This window comes from Physeter macrocephalus, chromosome 7 (genome assembly GCF_002837175.3).
Source record: "Physeter macrocephalus isolate SW-GA chromosome 7, ASM283717v5, whole genome shotgun sequence".
Taxonomy (NCBI): domain Eukaryota; kingdom Metazoa; phylum Chordata; class Mammalia; order Artiodactyla; family Physeteridae; genus Physeter; species Physeter macrocephalus.
The window spans coordinates 66,114,700-66,136,777 of NC_041220.1; the positions used below are offsets into that span (position 1 = coordinate 66,114,700).

The 22,078-nt window shown below is 38.7% G+C and overlaps 1 protein-coding gene across 4 annotated transcripts in view; it reads right to left on the reverse strand.

Annotated features, from left to right (window-relative positions):
• The window catches only part of G3BP2 (G3BP stress granule assembly factor 2), a 76,108-nt gene that overhangs the window by 18,724 nt on the left and 35,306 nt on the right, over positions 1-22,078 (reverse strand). The window contains exon 1 of one of the 4 annotated variants that reach the window (XM_028491920.2): positions 10,920-11,126. The exons of 1 other annotated variant lie outside the window; for it this stretch is intronic. The gene's annotated coding sequence lies outside the window, so the exon portion shown is untranslated. Of the gene's footprint in view, positions 1-10,730; positions 10,830-10,919; positions 11,127-22,078 lie in introns of those variants that run through there. 2 more of the 4 variants (XM_007113643.4, XM_028491922.2) reach the window with 2 other exon arrangements.

Genomic DNA, 22,078 nt, shown 5'->3' on the forward strand with positions numbered 1-22,078 from the left:
TTGTTTAACTGATTTAGTGACTCAATTTAGAGGGCTAAAATATAATTGATTGATGGAAGTCAACTCCATTAACCAGAAAGTAAAAGTATAGAAGGGGAAAAAGCAACTTCACTGACTTACCTACTTTTAACAACAGGTTAATTTATGTATTCTACAGAAACAACTGCCATCTTCCAGTTTTCTCCCCTGGAGTAGGGACATTTATGTACAGCAAAGAACCCAAGTCATAGGTAAGCAATTTCTGGGATTTGGGTCCTTCTATATATATGCGTGTGTGTGTGTATATATATATACACAGATATATAAATATACACGCACACACCTCTGAACATGAAAGTAAGAAGTTTTAACTATCTAAGGCCATGAAAAAGTCATGACCTTTTTGGATCTTATTTCTTAATTCACAAATTGAGAAGCGATCTCTGGTCAAGTCTACAAGACTATACAGTTCAACAAAGCCAAGATTTAAGGATACTTATGCACAAAAAGAATCTTCAGAGACTATTGGCCTCTAGCACCTTCAAAGATAAGAGCAATTATCATTTAACACCTTTTTATAGAAAGTGAAATTCCATGTATTAAGCCCCGCTTCCCCACAAAACATTTGAATATGTGGAGACTGCTGTCATACTGGGAGGTACAATGTACTCTTTTCTTGTCAGTTAAAAGCAATATCAATTCTATTTATTCATCGAGATACCAACATGATTACATCTGACTTTCCTTACTATTTACAGAGCTTCAACTACTTTAGAGGTCATTCACTAACTGTGCCCGTAATTCCTGTGCATCTTAATCAACATCCTTTTATTCCTGTCTCTTTTTAAAAATTTATTTATTTATTTATTTATTTATTTATGGCTGTGTTGGGTCTTCGTTGCTGTGCACAGGCTTTCTCTAGTTGTGGTGAGCGGGCTTCTCATTGTGGTGGCTTCTCTTCATGCGGAGCACAGGCTTCAGTAGTTGTGGCACGTGGGCTCAGTAGTTGTGGGCGCACGGGCTTAGTTGCTCCGGGGCATGTGGGATCTTCCTGGGCCAGGGCTCGAACCTGTGTCCCCTGCACTGGCAGGTGGATTCTTAACCACTGTGTCACCAGGGAAGCCCCTCATTCCTGTCGGGAAGTCCCTCATTCCTGTCTCTTAAAATGTTTCTTCCTCTCCATTTGCCTAGACTAATTTCTGAAGCACATCTACTACTCCAGCTCTCATGGGAAACTGCTCTATTATCAACTGTCACCATCTTTTCTGAACTTCTTTACGTCCATTGAGAGGCGAATGGAGGAGAGGAAGAAAGTAACACTATAAACACAAATCCAAGATAGCAAAGAAAGTCACAGTGTGCTTCATATCCAACAACATGCTCAAATTTCCTCAATTTCAAGATATCCTTTAAAAAAGTTATCACCCTCTTTCTCTTCTTTCCTTGACCAAAGCTTCAGCTTTTAGGTAAACATTTAGGGTTTTTGTTTGTTCTTTAGTTAAAAATCACTAATATAATGGGGCTCCCCCCAAAACAAACAATCTCAGGCTACATGAATATGGATGTAATGTCTAAAATGGACTGATAGTTCTGTTCTAATATGCATAAATTAAATACTGGTTGAACAGTGAATGGAAATTACAGGAAGGTAGATTTAGCTTCAATATAATGCAAGAATAACCAGAACAGAGCTACTTCATGAATAGCCAGTCATTGCAGGTATTTATTCCAGAGATTAAACAATTTAGCAGAAATGTAGTAAAATAATACGTCCAACAAATACATTCATTTGGGCCCAGCTAAAATACTGTTCTCCTGAAAATCTTTCCTGATTTCTGAATAGAATACAGTCGTCTTTCCCCTGAATTCTCAAAGTACTTTGGCCCTTTATCATGGCACTTTATTAATCATACTCTGGGGACTTCCCTGGTGGAGCAGTGGTTAAGAATCTGCCTGCCAATGCAGGGGACATGGGTTTGATCCCTGGGCCGGGAAGATCACACATGCCGCAGCAACTACTGAGCCCGCCTGCCTAGAGCTGGTGCTCCGCAACAAGATGCCCACGCACTGCAACAAAGACCCAACGCAGCCAAAAATTAAAATTAAAAAAAAAAAAAAATCATATTCTGACCTAAATTACTAACTGTGCATCTTAGTCTTCCCCTTCTCTACTTACTCCCCTCTCAAATATTATAATCTAAGTTCTCCCTTAAATGTAATTCTCTGAAAAGTCACAATTCCCCAAAATCCAACGACCTCAGTCTTCTACCTGTCTACACTATCACTGTTGCTCACCTCCTCCTAATGTTTCTAGATTTCTACCATGAGGCAACTTTCCTTCTCATCAAAATGCAGAAGTCCTCAAGGTCTGTCTTCTAATGTGGCAATTTCAGATTGTCAAATGGCTTCAGCTCTCAGATATACCTAAATTTATATGTAGTCTCTGCCATGAACTCAAATTTGACATTTTTAACCCCTTGCTGAATACCCACATATGAACTCATAGGTTACCCAATATATGCACCCTCCCCTATAAAGAGAAAGCAGTTTCCTTATTTCTGTTAATGGTGCCACCATCTTGTTTGAAAGCTCAGTTCTAAGTGACTTTCCCTCTTTAAGCTTCAAACTGCAAAATCTAGACAACTTGAAAATTTCTTGGCATTTGTCCCATCCTATCTGTTCCCACTGAATTCAGACCCTTTCAGTTCTTCCTCAAAAGTCTTCCAAACTTCTGTATCGTGTGTAGCATACATTGTATACAGTAAAATCCAAACACCTGCATTCAGTTTGAAGTATAAGGTCTTCCATTGAAATCCAGTCTGACATACAAGGCCCTAACCAACATTTCAAATTTATCTTCCATTACACTTCTCACCTCTCTAAACAAATTCTATGCTCTAAGACTATTATACCACTTACCATCATTACTCTAGGCCATTGTCTTACTTCATTCAACACAGGCTGGGTAAATAGGTGGGACAACACAAATTCATTCAAGATTTACTCAATATCTACTATATATATGCCAGATTCTATTCATGGAAAAACAAAGGTGAACATGTCAGACTTGATCTGCTGCTTGGGAGATAGAATTCCTAAACACAATTATCTAATATGATAAATGCTACAGCCCTACCACAAAGAATGTGCCACCTGTATTGGAACAGGAGTAGAAATCTGACATGTACAAAATGAGGAAGTGAGTATTTCAAGCCAGAGCTAAAAGAGAAAAGAATTTTTAGGAGATGACTGTCTCCTCAAAACCACAAAATGCTCCTTCATGCACTTTTCAAAAACCTACTGAAGATCCTATTCCAACCCTACCTGGCGTTCTTAGCTAGGTCCCTCAGGCAGGATTAATCATTTCTTCTCTCAGTACTACATATATCTTCTTTGGCTCTTTTATTAACACATTTAGCCCTAGTCATATGTGTGCCTGTGCACAGGCACACCCCTCTCCTGTTTGGAAGACTCCTTTAAGTTAATGCTGAGTATAAGCCTAGCAGTGTTATGCTTCCAGAAGATGCTCAAGAGATAATCTTTGCAGCATCTACCATTGCTTTGTACATAAAAGGATTAAAAAATTTTGTTGAACAAATCTGTGACACTAAAGACCTCTTAAGGGAAGTCCCTGGTGATCCAGTGATTAGGACTTTGCACTTCCACTGCAGGGGGCACGAGTTCGATCCCTGGTTGGGAAACTAAGATCCAGCATTTCATGTGGTGGGGCCATTAAAAAAAAAAAAAAAAAAAAAAAAAAAGACCTTAAGTAGCCTACCGAAATACAAAGGTATTTCAATAGTTAATGAATAAAGCTCCTACAAAAGATGTAATGTACAACACGATAAAATATAATTAACACTGCTGTATGTTATATAAGTTGCTAAGAAAGTAAATCCAAAGAGTTCTCATCACAAAAATTTTTTCTATTTCTTTAATTTTGTATCTATCTGAGAGGATGGTGTTCAAAACTTATTGCGATAATCATTTCACGATGTATGTCAAATCATCATGCTGTAGACAAACTTATGTAGTGCTATGTCAATTTTATCTCAATAAAACTGAAAGGGAAAAAAAGCTTATATGGGGGAATGCTAATGAATAAACAATTAAATCATTAATCGTGTAATTCCAAAATATTTTTAAAGTCAGTCTTCTACACTCTAGTTCTTATTTATATGTAAATGTATATACGTGTACACATTCATTTACGTGAACACATACTACTGCAATATGAAGTTAAGAGTTTTGAGATTAACTAAAGGTCCAAACAAAACAAGTAAAGCAGCTTTAGCACAAGTAATTCTAAGAACTTTTAGAGATAAATCTAAAAAATTTAGCATTACAGTAGAACCACACAATACAGTCAATTTATTTTCAAAGGTACCAAAGTAATTCTCTTTTCAACAAAATGATTTTGGAACAACTTGATGTCTACATGTTAAAACAAAAGGAAGTTTGACTCATACTTTGTACCATGTACAAAAATTACCCTGAAATGGACCACGGACCTACATGTAAAACCTAACTCTAGGCTTCTAGGAAAAAGGACAGGAAAAAAACCTTAACCTTAGGTTAAGTAAAGATTTTAGATAAGACACAAAAAGAAAAAATTTTTAAAAACTGACAAATTGGGCTCATATCAAATGTAAAACGTCTGCTCAAAGTCATCAAGAAAATGAAAAGACAAGCCACAGTATGAGAGAAAATATTTGTAGAATACATATCTAATAAAGAATTTATCCCCAGAAGACAGGCGTCTCCTAACTTAATAAGAAATCCAGTTTTAAAGATCTGAATATTCAGTCCACATCAAGATATACAGATGGCAAATAAACATGAAAAGATGCTCAACGTCAATAATCATTCAAAAGTACAAATTAAAACCATGATGACATGCCACTAAATACCTTTAATGGCTAACATTAAAATCTAAAATACTAAGTGCTTGCAAGGATGGGAAAAGTTGGCAGGAACAAAAAAATGGTATAGTCACTTTGGAAAACAGTATGGTAGTTTCTCATAAAATTAAAGATACATGTCTCATATTACCCAGCAATCCCACTCCTATATATTTATCCAAAAGAAATGAAGTATATGTCCACACAGAGACCTGTATGTTGTTTGCAGCAGCTTTATTAATAAACACTCAAAACCTGGAAACAACAAAATGACCATTAGCCAAGTGAATGAACAAACTGTGGTAAATCCAAATAATCAAATACTTGGCAATAAAAAGAACTTACTGATATATGCAACAGCATGAATGAGTTTCCAAAATATTACCTAAAGATAAAGTTAATGCTGTATGAGTCTACTGATGTCAGTCTACAAAAATGAAAACTCTAGGGCTAAATCAGATCAGGGGCTAGAGATAGAAGGGAAGGAAATATATCTTGATTGCAGTGGTGGTTTCATGACTGTGTATGTGTATCCAAAATCATACAACTGAACACATGAAAAGACCAGTTTTTACTGATTGTAACTTATTCCTCAATTTAAAAAATTTAGCAATACAATTATGCTTTATATTAATCATTTCACAAACATTTATGGAGAATCTACCACATACCAAGCACTTATTTGTAAGGTACCCTGAAATTGGCAATATTCAACAGTTCAAAAAACGCAGTTTATTCAGTCTTTCATCTATTATATTAACAAAAATGAAAATGACTGATAATATCCAGTACTGTTAAAGGGGTGGGGGAAAGAGGTTCTTTCAAATAGTTACAACCTTTTGGAGATGTAATTTTGCAGTTTTAATCAAATTAATTTAAAATGAACACATATAACCAGTAATCACACTTCTAAGACATGTTACAAAGAAATACGTGCACAATTGCACAAAGATAATAGGAAAGTTATATAAATAGACAAAAAGTATTCTCCACAAAAGTAATAACCAAATTGTAGAATGCTACAAATCCCATCGTTGGAAAAAAAGCATGATACAAAAAGAAATATACAAGATAATATGTGTTGTGGGTCTAGGGAAAAAAAAAAAAACTACATACCAATTCAGACCACCACTGGTAAACTATTTACTATACTGTCTGAATACTACAAAAAGTATATATGTATTTTGTAATTTTAAAAAACACTTTAAAATTTTCATTTACTTTCTGATAACCATCTAACAGATACATGTTATTAGAAAACATGGCTCTAGAATAAAGGTCAAAAGTGTGAAAATTCATTTAGCACTACAAGAAAAGCAAAAAAGTAATCTGACATTATGCCTACAACATTAGTGACAATTTATGGTTAAAGTCTGAGTGTGCTTAAATACTACCAACTAATTGAAGATAAAATTGAGGAGGTGGAGATGGGAGGAACAGTGATAAAGATACCATGCTGGAATTTAAAATCAGCAGCTACATAGAGAAACAAAAACTTTCTGCCTAGATCCTAAGGTACACTCTCGAATTTTGTTGTTTCCAAGAGGTAATTTAAAAAACATTTGATATGCTTACCTGATATAGTACTATTTTTTTCTGATAACCTAATATTAAATTAATGGTCTTAAAAACAAAAAAGTAACGGTCTTACAAACAAAAATACAATACAATGAACCTCAACTGTGAAACATCAGTTCATATGCAATCATTAAAATATTGTCAAAGACTATAAAACCATAGGAAAAAAAGCAGTATAAAATTTGCAACTAAGATATGATTTCAATAATATGAAGGCAATGTGCGCACTTGAACAAGAAAATGAAATTAATTCCTTAGATCTACTACTGCAAAATAATTATCAGAGCACATTACAATACAAAAGAGAAGGTTATCCAAGTGAAGTAATTTTGTATTCCATTAATTCTTTTTAATCTTAGGAATCTCTGAAATGGCACCTCTATTCTATATTAAGTAATAAAATAGCTATATCTACATAGGATCATAAACTCTAGTTATACTAAACTGTTAACCCTAAACACCTGGCTGCAACCACCAACACTATATATAAGCATCAAAACGCACAATCAAAAATTCACTCTTCGAGGAGCCTGGAACGTTCTGACCGACATCTATAACGAGTGATGAGAACTGCAGTACCTTTGGCTCAAGCAGCTGGGGGGGAGGTGGGTAGGATTTCACTTATTGCAAATTACTTACATGAAATTTCATGTCACAATTTGGTGGCTATTTTAATAACTGGGAAAAAAACGGGCAAAATGAAAACTGCTGAGAAGCTGAGACACCAAGTTGTCTTAAAAAAAAAAAAAAGATCAAGAAACCAAAAGAAAATGACATTGTGAAAAACAGAAAAAACTCTACAAAAAATTTTTCAGTACTGTACAGTTAGATGTAGTACTTTATCTTGCTTTCTATAAAGAGTAAGATCCTAGTAACAGGATGCAGCTCTCTTACCAGAAACTATGTTACAAAGGCTATGTCTATGCTAGGACTTCTTGTCTCTACTATTGGATACTTACCCACCCCTTTCTCCCTAGAGCCCCTCACTCATGGCTGGTTTCACACTAGTCAGGCCCAGGCCTGTTCTCACTGAACCATGGACTGACTGTAAGATCCATTTTTGACACCTAACCTCAGATTAAAACTGAAACCTTTGGAAATTCCAGATGGTCTTTGTTTAAAATGACTTTACCAATCAAGAGCACTGCAGGGCTTCCCTGGTGGCACAGTGGTTAAGAATCCGCCTATTGGGACTTTTCCCGGCGGTCCAGTGGTAAAGACTCTGCCTTCCAATGCAGGAGGCGTGGGTTAGATCCCTGGTCGGGGAACTAAGATCCCACATGCCATGGGGTGCAGCCAAAACCAAAAACAAACAAAAAGAATCCGCTTGCCAATGCAGGGGATACGGGTTCGAGCCCTGGTCTGGGAAGATCCCACATGCCGCGGAGCAACTAAGCCCGTGCTCTGCAGCAAGAGAAGCCACCGCAAGGAGAAGCCCGCGCACCGCAACGAAGAGTAGCCCCCGCTCACCACAACTAGAGAAAGCCCGCGCGCAGCAACGAAGACCCAATGCAGCCAAAAATAAATAAATTAATTAATTTTTAAAAAAAGAGCAATGCATATCTATTTAGAACAGCAACCTTCAATTTGTGGCACACCATAGAATGAAAGCATCACAAACAAGATCTAAGCACCAGTCACAGAATTAAAAAGTAGCTGTGGATTAAGCTTTTTCTCTCCTCAGGCCCCAAAGGTAAGGAGGCAAGTTTTGAAGTTCAGAAGCTATTAAAAGTGACCAAGCATTAAAGAAATAGAAATGCCGCTCCACGAAAATTAAAGCGTGTATTTATATTATGCTTTAAGGTTTAACAAGTAACTACACATTCCTTTACCTCCGTGAAATAGATAGGATATTAGCTTCATTTACAGAAAAGGAAACCATGATGTTTTGAGAGCCTAAGGAAAGGAGTTCAAGGTCCCTCAGTTATAGTTATGAGAGAGAGGATTTGAAATCAGGTCTCCTCCCTTTAGTGATGTTTTCATTACACCTGCTTAAGAACCACCGCTTATGAAGAACCATCAAGGATGCAAGAATATAAAAAAATTTAAAGTCTAACTATTAGCTTATTTGATACTGTAGGGAGGAGCCAAAATGCAGAAAACAGTAACATAACAGGAAATCCAACAGTCATCCTAGCATACTACAATAGTGTATCAACATAGGGTAAAATATCTAGAAATTAAGTTAAAAATAAGCTGAGAAACAGCAGTCAAGAAACTGATTCTATTGTTTCTGAAGCCAGTCCAGAGTTCTGGGAGATAGAACTTGTTTGTTCTGTCAGCCCTTAAATGTTTCCCAGTGGTGAGTTAAGTTTGTCAATTAAATTCTACTGAATTTAAGTTCAGAAACAAACTAATTTGTAACTATCAAAACCAGCCTTGAATTCATTCCTCACCTCCATACGCACTCAGTATAAAATATGTGGGAAAAAGTCTTATTTAAAGCAACCTAGAAAATCCTGATAACAGGCAAACAGCAATAATTCTTCAGGACAAGGAAACTGTTAACCTAAAGACACTATTGGTATTCATAGATTTTCAGTAACTGATATGGAGATTTTCATTTTTGATCTCATAAATGAAATATGGATAATAAATATATCCTACTACCAAAAGTGCCAATCCTATTCAAACTCAAGAGCTGTCTGCTAACAACTCAACTGCTCACCTGCTAACTAAACACTCACTCAATACAACTATCAAATTATTAAAGACTTATTTTCTTCTCCTTCCATTTTTGATCCCCATCCACCCCACAAGCATTCTGGTTCTTTCCTCTTGCTACTTGTTCACCACTGACAAACATTTCAACCCCTGAATATTCAGCAACCTGAATCATAACAGCTCTTAAATAGTAAACAATCCATTTGAGGTCCTTATCCTCGCTACAATTCGTGGACAACCTTTGAGAATTAAACAGCCTCTAGTGATTAAATCATAACACAAGAATACACATGAATAATCCTAAATATTTAAGAAAATGGGAAGATAATATCATCAAAGAAACAACACATAATTCAGTACTAAGAATTTGAAACTAATCATACCGTCTATTTTTTGAGACCAGGAATTTTGGACATCAAAAGGACCACTGGATACTAATAGGGTCAACTGTTTAGAAACTGTTCACATGCCTAAGGCTATATTAACTGCCAAATATGGAGCTGGACAAGGAATTCCCATCTTCTTCCCCTGTAGCATACGGGGCTCCCCTAACTGCAGTTAATGATTCACAGATCCAGGTACTTGCAATGCTAACATTTGGAAGACTAGCACGAGGTGTTAAAACCAGTATTTTAACACAAGTTATTATCACAACAATCATACGGGGGGAAAAAGGGAACAACTTTGCTATTATTCCAGCTTCGGTGCACGTGGGTTCTGTGGGTTTTTGTTTGTGCTTGATTTTTAAGAGAGCAAAGATACTGCCCCTCCAAAAAAAAAAAAATCTGTTAAGAAAATAGGCATACATTGGAGGGAAAAAACTGATCTATGCGGAAAATTGTAGATGCATATCTATACTCGCCCCAAAGCGGCACAGGGCCATCTTAAGAAATCTGCCTTTAGAGAGACAGATAAAATTCGATCAGATTCAACTAACAATATTAACACAATCTACGGACGCTATGTTCCTCCCCTTGACTATCCTTCCCACCCTCCCCAAGAAGACATGGGGGAAGAGGAAGAAACCCACTCCCCAAAGCACTCAAACATCTCTTCTACTGGGTCAGCAAGAGATCGCCTACATAAAAAGGGCACGGAGAAGGCGTACGTTATATACAGCCCGGGTTTCCCAGCTCCTTCGGGATAAATCCGCGGGGGGGTCAGGGACCGCAGAACACCAGGTACTGGGTAAGCAAAGCGAAGGCTGCCTTCAGACCCGGATTCTGTTTCCGTGCACCGAAATGGTGCCCGGAGGCCGCTACTTTCGCATCTGCGTCGCTTCTGCCTCCGCCGACACAGCCTCTTTTCCCCTCCCCCACGGGCGGGGCGGCGGCGGCCTCCCCACTGCCAGGGAACCGGGAATAAGAGCCGCAAGGGTCTGGGACGAGGCTGGTGGGCTCCGCACGCGAAACATCCTCTCGGGCAAGCCCACTCTCCAACGTCCCGTCCGAAGCCTCCATCGGCGCGCCTTTGGGAGCAACTGCGTCCCCTTTCCCAGCTCGCCACCTCATCCCCAACCAATCCCGGCCCCACCTGTGCCCTCGGAGCCCTCCGTCCGCACGACGCGCGCCGGTCACCTCCCTCCCCACGCGGCCTCCCATCCCTCACCTGAGGAAAAAGCTCGGCTTCTCTCTCGCACACAGCAGCGTAGGCAGCCGGCAAGAACAATGTCTCTCTCTGCAGCTACCTCCGACACCGGAGCTCATGTACTGGACGGTTGCCTCCAGCCGCGGCGCGCGACGGGAATGTCCCCTTCCGACCACCACACCGACCGCCCTTCCCGGCCCCCATACACACCTCCAACCAACAGCGGCGGCGGGTACGTCGCACGGAGGTCAGCGGGAAAGTCGCCGAGGACCGGCTGCAACGGATTCTTCTCGCTCGCCGCCCTCTCCCTCCTTCGACAAACCTCAAACCTCGGAAACCAGAGAGCCACGAGCTTGTTCCCCTCACAACCACCTCTTCCCAGGCGCCAGGCACTGCGGCGAACGACAAGGAACACGGACGTCCCGCCCCCTTTGCCACCGCCCCCTCTTATTGTTTTACCCCTGCCGAAAGGGCTGGGGGACCCCCCAGCACGGCTTCAGCCAATCACGCATCTCCTCCGCGAGCTGGACCCAACCTTCTCGCGTCCCTCTGCGGAGCACGCGCAGAACGCCGCCGCGCTCACGTACTCTCGCGCCCGGAAAGCCGGGAACCGGAACCGGCGTGAAGCCGGGGCGAGAGTCCGCTGATTTGACGTCACAAGGAGGCTGCCTTTCTCCTGCCCCAAAGATCCGGCCTCTTCGCCCTTCGAGAGCGCACCCGAACAGGAGCTGGGTCGGTGCAGCGCTGTGCCTTCTGCGCTGTCTTTTGGGGACTGATTTTTCTGGTCCTTTTATGTTATTAAGAGGAAGGGAATTTTACTGATTTTTTTTTTTTCTCTCTGAACTAGGTGTCTGCAGGTTGCTGCTCTAGACGAGAGGAAAAATGCAGCCAGTGGTTTCAGCTGCTTGCACCCTAAACTCAGCCTAGGAAATGGAGGTTTTTTAAGCTCCACCGAGAAGTTCAAAATCGTTCAACGCTATATTTTGGGGCCTACTGGGTGCTAAGTACTGGGATGTAGAAAAAATAGGACGTGGCCTCCACAGAGAGAAAAAAAAGTTCTATTTCTTTGTGTGCTGTTTAGTGTTAGGCGTTGCTAAATACATACTAAGCATTTTACATGCTAAAGCAGCTAAAAGCTGAAATCCCAGGAGATATCAGGATTACAGACCTGTCCTAGATCTAGGCCCAGATTGGCCGCAGGGGCATAGCTGGGAAAACACTAGACACTGACTCTCATGACCTTGATTCATGGAAAAAGCCACATATGACAGTCAAGGAAGCAACTTTGCACCTTAGTTCTGCCAGTGTTTCTCAGTGACTATCAAGACAGCTGAGGAATTTTGGAAGGAAGGGCTGAGGAAATGGTGAAAGGAATAAAAGGCAATTAGGAAAGGAAATGCCCATAGAAGAAACAAAACTCAGGCATATACATTTCACCAGTTTTCTTAACAATTCTTTGAGAGTAACTTTAAAGTATTTTTCTTGTGTGAAAACTGAGGTTTACAGGGCATTTGAACCTCCAAAATCTACACTACTTTTAAGTTATGCTGCTTAATCACATTTTGTTATATGTAAAATATATGGGCAGACTATCACTCTTATGAATGAACTTGACATGTTTTTCCTTAAAGTATCATAATACATTACAAGAAAACTGCCCTTCAAATCTAATACTTATGTGCCAGCCACTCTTCTGTTTTAATTGTTTAATCCTCACAATAACCCTATAAAGTAGTTAGAATTTTTATGCTTATTTTACACAGGAGGAAACTAAGGCTTAGAGAGGTCGAGTTAACTTGCCCAAGGTCACACAGCTACTTCTGTGGTGGAGCTGGGATTCAAACACAAGCAGTCTGCCTTTACACTCCATGCTATGGAATCCTCGTATTAATTGTCACAACTTACTTATCTCTTCTGTTGGTTGCCATTTCTACTGTTTCCAGTGTGAAGCTCTTCTGCACAATGCTGTTATTCCTCACCAAGTACAAAAATTTCTCTAGAGCAGTGATTCTCAGAAACTAACATGCGTCAGAATCACCTGGAGAGCTTGTTAAACCACAATGCTGGGACCCCTCCCAGGGTTTCTGATTCAGCAAGTCTGTGTTGAGGCCTGAGAATCCGCATTTCTAACAAGTTCCCAGATGCTGCTGCTGCTCTAGGAACGACACTTTGAAAACCACTGATCTACACCATGGGTTGGCAAACTTATACTGTTAGGGACAGACAGTAAATATTTTAGGACTTGAGAGCCATAAATGGTCTTTGTTACATATCCAACCCACGCATCCCCATTTTTAAATCCTTCAAAAATGTATTAATAAAAGAAATATTCTTAGCTCTGGGGCTATATAAAAACAGGCCTCAGACAACCCCTGTCTGAGGGTACATATCAATAGGTGGAGTTATTGGGAAAAACGACTTCATTATCTTCAATTTTATTAAAATACCCAAAACTGTTTTCCTAAGTAGTTATTTTTACTTCCTAAATGTCTCTTAAGTCCGTGCCCTCTGAATACTTCTCCATAACAGCTTCTGCCCAGGTTCAGGACCCTTTTATCTTTCCAGAATGACTGCAGTAACCTCCTAAGGAATCTTCCTGCCCTACAAATATAACCTCCATTAAATACCCCCTCCCGTGACAGACAATAAGGCAGGGAGAGAAGTAGGAATGTATTCATTCAGTGGCTCAAGCCAAAAACTTTTAAGTCACCCTTGACTCTGTCTCGCACCACACAGCAAATCACCAGTAAATTTCTGTTCCCTCTACCTTCAACATTTATTCTAGATTAAACACTTAGCACTATTACTGCTATTCGTATTATTATTCCCACAGCAACCAGATCCTTTATAGCTATAAATCAGATGACATTCTCAAAACCCTCCAAAGGCAACACAATAAAATCCCAAGTCCTTACCGTGCAAAGGCATCCCATCCCTAATTTAGTTCTTACCATTACTTCTTTTCTTACTACTTTTTCTCTTATACACCTCAGCCCTTTCCTTTGACATTTCACATCCCCACCCCAATTTGTATCTTAGATGTGAACCTTTATCAAAAGTTTGTGAAAAATCAAAATAAACTACATCTACTGATTTCCCCAAGTACTCATACTGAAATATCTCACTCAGGCATTCTAAAGGTGAGTCAGGCATGATTTTCCCTTACACAAACTACCCTTCATAGCATTTCAGTTAACTTTATACTGCTTAAATAGTCTACTAGCTTGTCTAAGCTGTATTCTGTGGTTATTTTGTAATCTCCCTATATTATATATTTCCTAGGTTCTCTTCTAGGTTGTTTTTATAAATAGTGTAACTCAAATGGTAACCTACAGGTTGTCTGGCAGAGTGTCCACTCAATAATAGCTTCCAGGATTCATTCATTCATTCCTCGATTCATTTATTCAGTGGCCACCATTGAGTGCCAAAGTATCAAGCAAAGCGCTAGGCTCAGGATGAGACAAAAATAATCAAAACATAGTGTCTTCAGGGAATTGGGAGAAAGGGAGAGAAAGAAAGCAAGAGGAGAAAAGAGAAAAACAAAAAGGGAGAGAGACATGGGAAAAGAGGGAGCGGGAGAGTCGGAGAACGACAGGAGGGAGGCAATGACAAAACTGAAGAGAAGTTTGTCCTTCTCCTTCATAACCTTAATTGAATGTTTGAATTTATAATTTAATATCTGATATTCCCCCCCCCTCTCTCTCTCTCTCACACACACACACACACACACCCTGAAAGTTCCACAAAGGGATACTGTTTGTCTCTCCCATCCAGCCCCTGATCCTGGCTCACTGAAAATGCTCCCTAAACTGCTTTATAAATTGTGTGACGGACCACTGTGAGGGAGGGCACCACAGTCTCCCTCATGGGCTTCTAGTATTTTTGATATTTTTACCCTAACTTCTAGAACAGTATATAATTTGTTTATTTTTATTCTTTCTTGATGAATAATAATAGTTTTTAGACTGCGGATTTTCCCTTGCCTATAGTTTAGGCCCCATCCCATAGGTTTTATTCACTACTATTGTATGCTAAATAGTTTGGAAGTATAGTATTTCTTCTTTGATTCAGTTATGGTTTAGAGGGAGTTGAGATTGTCTAAATAGTTTGGATTTTTAAATTTAAACATTGTATTTTTACTTGTTTTAGTGCTTGTAGTCTGAGTGTGGCATGTACATTTCTGGGCTTTGTGGAATTTGGTGTGATTTTCCTTTGTGGCCTAATATAGGTACAATTTTTGTAAGTTGTCTATAAAACTCTAGTCTATTGAAATCTTCTTTTACTGTCTTTTAGTTTCTTTTTTATCTTTCCAATCGTTTTTACAGTACATTTTTTTTTACCTTTTTATTTTGAAATAATTTCATAGATCCTAAAAGGTTGCAAAAATAATAAATGAATTCCCATTGCCTACATTCCTCAAATGTTAACATTTACTACATTTGCTTTATCATTCTCATTCATTATCTCTCTCTCTCTGGCTTTTCTCCTGCAGGCTGTCAATTCCCCAAGGACACATTTCAACTATTTTTGCCTCATCCTGTGCCTAGTACTGTGTTTGATACACTGGCACTCAGTGGTGGCTACTGAATGAACAAATCCAGGCGTTTCAAAGAAACCAGTAAGTGGTTATTATGGATACTCTGTCAGACAACTGGTAGATTGTCATGTGACCTCTATCCATAAAAAAGCATCTAGAAGAGGCTCTAGTTGCAATTTTCTTTGGACATGATATCCCTTTACCCCTATACACTTCAATGTGTATTTCTTAAAAGACAAGGACATTTACTTCTATATCCACAATACAATTATCAAAATCAGGAATTAACATTTTTACAGTACTATAATCTACAGACACTCAAATTTCACCAACTGTCCAACTAATATCAAAAGGAAAAAATTGTTTTCTGGTCCAGAATACAATTCAGGATTACAAATGAATCTAGTTATCATGCCACCTTAGTCTTCTGTAGTCCAAAGTTTTTTCTCAGTCTTTCTTCTTTCATGACCTTGATATTTTTAAAGAGTACAGGACAATTATTTTAAAGAATGCCCCTGAATTTGGTAACCTCTGTTGTTTCCTGATATTTAGATCTAGATTATGCGTTTTTGGCAAAAATACCAGAGAAGTACTGTTCTGTCCTCAGTGCATCATATGGAGGCACGTGATGTCCATGTGTCCTATTACTGGTGATGTTCCCTTCACAGTTAATGCAGTGTCTGATGGGATTCTCCACTATACAGTTCTGTTTTTCCCTTTGTAATTAATAAGTATCTTGTGTAGTCTGGTACTTTGAAACTGTGTACATAACCCATTTATCATGATAGTTTCACCCAGTTTTAGCAGCCATTGACGATTATTGGCCAAATCAGTTTTTGTTATGGTGGCTACCTAATTGTGATTTTTCTAATTCCATCATTCTTTCCACATTTATCAGCTGCAATTCTACTATAAGGAAGACCTTTTCTCCTTTCTCATTTTTAAAAAATCTTTTATTTATATCAGTGTGAACTCATGGATTTCTACCTGATCATCCATTAATATCAACATTTATTTTCATGCTCACATTGTCCCCATTTGTCCCATGGAAGCCCCACCAAGTTAGCTATCATGCATTATATAATTTAATTGTGCATTATTTATTACAAAAAATTGAACTAAGATATCTTTTCGAACAGTGAAAAAGAACAAAAAGTGACAAGGGCCTAAGAGAAGACAGTGGCAAGTAGAAAAGAAATTTATAAGTATATAGGTGGCAAAGTGTGATGATTAACTAGGTATGGGGAGTAAGGGAGAAGTCTAGGATAGGATGCTTTGCTGGTTTTGTCTGGGTGACAAAAGAGCCACTGGTAATATTCACTAAGAAGGGGACTATAGAACTGGTATTTTTCCATCCATATGCTTGTATAAAATATTATACTAGTTACTTCATCCAATACTTTCTGATCTAATGCCACTTTAGAAAGATCTCTGACCACTGAATCTAAAGGAGCCCCAGTCGCTCTCCATCTCTTACTAGGCCCTACGTCTGTTAATAGCACTTAGCACTACCTGACATTATATTTATCCTGTGATGGGTTTGTTTGTTTGTTTATTTATTTATTTATTATTGCGGCATGCGGACTTCTTAGTTGCGGCCTGCAGGCTCTGAGTTGCGGCATGCATGTAGGATCTAGTTCCCTGACCAGGGATTGAATCTGGGCCCCCTGCATTGGGAGCTTGGAGTCTTACCCACTGGACCACCAGGGAAATCCCATGATGGGTTTTTTAAAATTTTTGGCCTCTCCAATAAACCAAGTTCCATAAGAGCTCAGATTTTGTCTGTTTTGTTCAATGCTATATCTTTGCCACAAAGAAGACAATCAAAATCAATTAGTGAATAAATAAATGTTTTTTTGTGTGTGTGTGTGTGTTTGTGTTTGTGTGTGTAGGGGGGCAGAGAGAGATATGATCATAATTAAACATTGCTTTGCAGGATACTACTTTTTTTCTCTTAAAAAAGAGACATCATTTTATGTTAGTATATAGTAGATCTACTTAATTTTTTTTCCAATGGTTACATAGGTGGGGAATGACATCCTAAACTTAGAGGCAATATACTAAATTATAAAGAAAGTTACGAGAATGTAATCAAAATAAATACAAGCTATGTAATTGCACATTTCTGCCACAAATTTGAATCAAAGGACTAGCAAAACTTGATAAGAAATCAGTATGAAAATCTAATCAATAAACATGCAAAGTATGTCCCATTTATAGAAAAAAAGACATAGCATTAAACATATATGAAGAGCTGTTAAATGGAAACAATGGCAAACCATAAACAAACTGGCAAATATTTTAAAATGAAAACATCCAATATGCAAAAAAAAAAAAAAAGCTCCTTTGTAGACTTCTGTTGCAAGTAAACATTAATTCATCATTTTAAAAAAGCAATTTGGCAAGATATATCAAAAGCTTTAAAATGTTTGTGCTTTTTGAGTCAATAATTCTACTTCTGGGTATTTATCCCTCTTAAGATATGGCCAAGAAATTCACTGTGATGTTATTTATTTATTATCAATTAAAAACTGGAGGCATCTTAAATATCCAATAATAGTGAATGGTTAAATAAACTATGACACATATCCTTGACACATATACATCAAAATTTATAGATTTAAATAATTAAGAATATATTTTTATGTTACATATTTATATTTCAATCTTAACATGTTTATGAATCAATCTTAAGTTTAAAATATGGTTGGTAGTTTTTTTTACAAAAAAAAAAAGGAAAAGAATCAGATCCAATCACCATTAGCAGGTGAATTTTTAAAAAGAAAATCATTAGAAATATGTTAACTGATTCCTGATTATTATTATAGATTTCAGCATAAAATACTTTTCTGACATTCTACTTTAAAAGGCTTTTCCTCTATACCCTCTCATTTGACCATTTTCAACCTTACTGGATCTTAAAGAATCAACCAATACCATTACCACCATCTTGCTGATCATGTAGGTGTTTAAGGGATGACTTTACATGCATGTTTAAGGGCTATGCACTCTATATGGTAGGGCGCAAAACTATGAAGACTGGCATTGGAAGGGAGTCAAATCCAAATCCTTCAAGGATACTAATTTTTCTTAGTGTCTTTACTCATCACAATTTTAACCTTTCAAGACTTACATAACATTTAACCTTTTGAGACATGCATCACAAATGTCCTGGACCTGCTACCAATTCAGTTAGTAAGGATTATGCTGCCAGCAGTGTAGTCTGGGCTCTGGAGCCAGGCTGCCTGGATTTGCATTCCAGCTTCATCTCATCACTTATTAAATGTATTACCTGGGTATATTTCCTAGGTATATTACTTTGGGCAGGATGCTTAACTTTTCTGTGCTTCAGTGTTTCTCATCTGTAAAATGGGGACAATAATATCTACCTTATTAGGGTACTGTAAAGATTAGATTAGTTAATAGAAGTAAAACATTTATACCATGCCTGGCACATGGTAAATGCTCAATAAACAACAGCACTTCATGTTTGGTGCTTGAAAAGGTATATGCACCAATTGCTTTCAACTGATTCCTTTTTCACTGACTGCTTGCTGCTTTGCTTGGAAGTAACAACTTACAGTTGTATATAGCATTTTTTAGTTTTCAGAACACTTTCAAACACATTATCTCATTTCACTTTCACAGGCAATTCACAAACTAGGTAAGCTGCACAAGGCTAAAAGTGGCCAATTTAGAAAGAGACCCCAGAGTCCGCCGTGGCTCGTGCCACTATACCATATCCCACCACTAAATGATGAACCTCCTTAGCCTTAGAACAAATATTCCTAATTGAAAACTTGTTACTCGAGAATTTCAGGGCTGTCTTGGTACAGCTGCCTCTTTACAAAGCTTTTTGATGCAAAGAGAAACCTACTCCCAGGAGTAGGATGAACCCATTCCTTTCAGAGCAGGCGGGGAGAAAGACTATAACGGCCTGAAGAAAGAATCAAATGTTCATTTCTCCTGAAGTCTTTCCATCCATTATCTTTGTGAGACTGGGACAGGTAGGGTCTAAAGAGATATTCTTCCTCTTCATTTGGGCATTTTATGTGAAAACGTCACACATCCAGAAAGGTACATAGAACACTTGCACAGCCTGCCTATTTGTTGTTAAATATAAAATGTAAATAAATGAATGACTGCTATGGGTGGTGGATTTTAGCAATGTAGCTGGTTTTGATATTATCTATTAAAATCTTCAAGTAGGGGAGATTCTAAAAGCTCCCAAGCTTGAGAGAATAAAGATTGCAAACTCTGAGATGACTTCTTCAGAATTTAGAGACAAAAATCTCATCATAAATCAACACCCAAAGAATTAGGTTTGGGATTACAAAAGTAACCCACCCTGAATAATGGTTTGTAAATTCTAATGGTTTCTACCCACTGCTCAGAAAGTTATGATGACAGCTAAAATCACCTCAGGCTAAGTGATCTAAGAGATAACAGTAATTCTGGCAATGTAACAACTAAAGATAATACAAATAAAAGAGAAGTCATCTGCCCTGAGTTGCCAGGAGTCCAGAAAATGATGGCTTTGGAAAGAAGCTTCATCAATGTTTATCTTGCACTGTTCAGGGTAGACTATATATGGCAGACATCTAGCCATCCCAGGGCTACAGCTTGTGTTTAATCCTTCAGGCCTTACAGTCTGGATATGAGATGCCTTGAGGTTATCCAATTCTCACTAAGCACTCTGACCCACAGGAGGGGCCCTGGTCAGGATATTCTATTTATTGACAAGGCATATCTCCCTCTGTGAAATGGCATTCTGGGGTCGTTCATCAGTCTCCAACGGATTAAGTTAGTGTCAACTCCTATCCCTGAACCAGATTTCCTCATGGAGGGGAGAGGGGACGAGAGAGGTTGTACCATGAGAAACCACAGCTGAGGACCAAATCCTCTGCTTAAATATAGGATGAAACACATGGGATCAAATCCCATTTTATTCACTGACTAGTGTTGTGACACTGGTAAGGTTAGTTCATTTCTTTGACCTTTAGTTTCCTCATGGATAAACAGCCAACTTTAGGGGACTTCCTTGGTGGTCCAGTGGTTAAGACTCCATGCTTCCATTGCAGCGGGCACGGGTGCAATCCCTGGTCGGGAAACGAAGATCCTGTATGCCGCGTGGCACAGCCAAAAACAAACAAACAAACAAACAAAAAAACCTAGCCAACTTTAGGGTGCTTGGGAGGATTATTTATACTGTTTAGCACAATGCCTGGCATGGTCTGATTCCTGTTGTAGAACTGAGGCAGACGTTCAACAACGGGGGACCCAACACAGCACTTCATAAAGTCACAAACAGACACTAGCCCAAGACCACCCTCCATCCTTCCACTCTCCATTTCTCCTCCTGGGTCAAATACTTGGTTTGACAGTGCAAAGAAACCAGGGCAAAAGACTTTGTCTTAAGTAGACAAATTCAGGAGGAGGAAATGGATACCATACCTTGGAAAGCAATTTGTTCCACTAGTCTCTTTTAGCAACCAGGCTATGGAACTATTCACGGCAGTAAAAAACCAACTGTATGCAAAATGGAATACATTCATCAGCAGACAAAAAACTTAAAAGTGGTAGAGCAGTTGTGAAACTTCTTCTGATTGGAAAAAGGTGATCATAAAAAATTAGGTAGCTGATACACGGTGAAAGCATTCTGGCTTTCTTCTATCTTAAACAATTGAGAGCAAAACACAGCCAATTCCTCATGCAAAGTGTCTGCATCAGCCCTTAATTCCACCCACACATTTCCAGGTGTGACCACTTCCTTGTAGGTTCTTGACTAGGTAAACTCAGGCTTCTGGATCCATGGCAGGAGAACACTTCTCCAAGCTTTACCTCCTTAGGAAGCACAAAATAGGTTTAATACTAAGGTAGGAATCTTCCTCAGAATCAAGATTTGCCCTACCCTTCTGGTCAGACCATCAGCCTGGCTTTTTTTTTTTTTTTTTTTTTAATATATCTCTACCCTCCTCCTTCCGGATTGTGGCTCTGACCTATGCCTTGTTGACTCACACTCTCTGGGTGAGCCCTGGCTGTGGAAATATTATACACTTCCTGGCTCGTGGCAGCTGGCTCAAAACTGACAGGAGCTCGCAGTGACATTCTCATATTTAGCTGAGCTTCAGAGATCCCAGGCCTGATCTCTAACTCAAGAGCCATGACCCCAAATTCCCACATTCATGGTGGTGACCTGAAAAGGGAAAGACAACTTAAAAGTTATTTACCACTGTCAAACATGTAGAGAAGAGCTAACACCCACCCTTCTCAAACTCTTCCAAAATATAGCAGAGGGAGGAACACTCCCAAACTCATTCTACGAGGCAACCATCACCCTGATACCAAAACCAGAAAAAGATGTCACAAAGAAAGAAAACTACAGGCCAATATCACTGATGAACATAGATGTAAAAATCCTCAACAAAATACTAGCAAATAGAATCCAACAGCACATTAAAAGGATCATACGCCATGATCAAGTGGGGTTTATCCCAGGAATGCAAGGATTCTTCAATATACGCAAATCAATCAATGTGATACACCGTATTAACAAATTGAAGGATAAAAACCATATGATCATCTCAATAGATGCAGGAAAAGCTTTTGACAAAATTCAACAACCATTTATGATAAAAATCCTCCAGAAAGTAGGCATAGAGGGAACTTACCTCAACATAGTAAAAGACATATATGACAAACCCACAGCCAACATCGTCCTCAATGGTGAAAAACTGAAACCATTTCCACTAAGATCAAGAACAAGACAAGGTTGCCCACTCTCACCACTCTTATTCAACATAGTTTTGGAAGTTTTAGCCACGGCAATCAG